This window comes from Belonocnema kinseyi, chromosome 10, assembly GCF_010883055.1.
Source record: "Belonocnema kinseyi isolate 2016_QV_RU_SX_M_011 chromosome 10, B_treatae_v1, whole genome shotgun sequence".
Classification (NCBI taxonomy): domain Eukaryota; kingdom Metazoa; phylum Arthropoda; class Insecta; order Hymenoptera; family Cynipidae; genus Belonocnema; species Belonocnema kinseyi.
The window spans coordinates 12,911,361-12,912,662 of NC_046666.1; the positions used below are offsets into that span (position 1 = coordinate 12,911,361).

Genomic DNA, 1,302 nt, shown 5'->3' on the forward strand with positions numbered 1-1,302 from the left:
CAAAAAAACATTCAGTGAACTGAAAAACTGTGGTCGGTAATATAGGTATTTAGCTGTGTCACATGCCCTTAAACAGTCAAACTTAAAAAAAAAAAAAAAGAGTTGAATTTTCAACTCAAAAGTTACCAAAAAAATGCAATTTTCTATCAATTAAAATAAGTTCTGAAATTCGCAGATAATTTATTTCTCGGTTATATTCACGGCAATATTCTCATTCTCGTTACCGTTCTCAAAGTAACATAGCCGGCTCAGAACTCTATCTACTATTGACACTATTTTGAATGTCATAAACGAGTCCGAGGCCTGGAATTCTCCTCCACTTTTTCTAACTCAAACATAACAAAATAAATCGTTTCTCAAAATATTTATTTTACTTCTCTTGTAGAAATTAAAAAAAAAAAAGTGACATTATCTAAATACAATAATTGATCTATCTGCAAAATTGAACTATGCAAATTTCTCTTCCAGGATTACGCCGTGGGCTGTTCGGTAACGATCACAGATTCGGTAATCGCGGATGACGACAAAGGAGCCCAAGGAGTTGGTCTCCTAGACGCCAATTACATGGAAGAGTGCATGCCCGGTGCAACCTTATCAGTAGTTTCCCTCCCAGGGCTTCACATTGACGTGCCAATTGGAAACTCCGTTGTCGTCGTTCAGGGTTCTGGCCAGCGACTTCATATGTCACGATTGGAGGCACTCAGAATGCGTGCCGTTCACGGTTGTCGAGACATCAGAGCGATTCTAGACCAAGCTGTGAGACAGCACTTAAATATCTACGCCACACACACCGTCGGAGACTAAAAAAATTCAGTAAGGACTCAATCATGTTTTATAAAACTTTATTTTACTCTATAAAAAATAAATAACTTTATAGAAAACGCCAATTAAACTGCCCTTTCTTTATCGACTGACTTGTCTGTAACAGTTTTTAAACTTCTCTTTTTTTGTTTTACTCTGGTAAAGTTGTATAAAAGTATATAGGATTTTTCTGTGTGTGTTAGACTCACAAGAGATATAAAGCTGAGGAATCGTATTTAGAGTTTTGCGTCGGGATGTCTCTCCATGATCATTCCAACACCCTGTAAAATGAAAAAGACAAATTTATCAAGTGCTTTTTCCTGATAGTTTTTCAGGGATTATAGAAAAATTCTTTAAGTTGTCTAAAAGCGAGAATATTCACTCAAATTCTCCCCTCCTCCTCCTCCTCCTCCTCGTCCTCCTCCTCCTCCCTTTTTTTAAAAACAGTTACCATTAATTTTTTAAGAATCATAAACAGAAATTTAAGCTAATTAGGAAATA

The 1,302-nt window shown here is 36.2% G+C and overlaps 1 protein-coding gene and 1 long non-coding RNA gene across 2 annotated transcripts in view; both read right to left on the reverse strand.

Annotated features, from left to right (window-relative positions):
• Positions 1–1,302, reverse strand: part of LOC117181031 (exosome complex component RRP41-like) — a 22,741-nt gene that overhangs the window by 17,076 nt on the left and 4,363 nt on the right. The window lies entirely within an intron of this gene.
• On the reverse strand, positions 386–1,089 carry LOC117181562. The gene is made up of 2 exons (XR_004468135.1): positions 1,011–1,089; positions 386–800 (listed from the first exon to the last, which is right to left on the reverse strand). It is a non-coding gene; the product is annotated as an uncharacterized LOC117181562 (long non-coding RNA).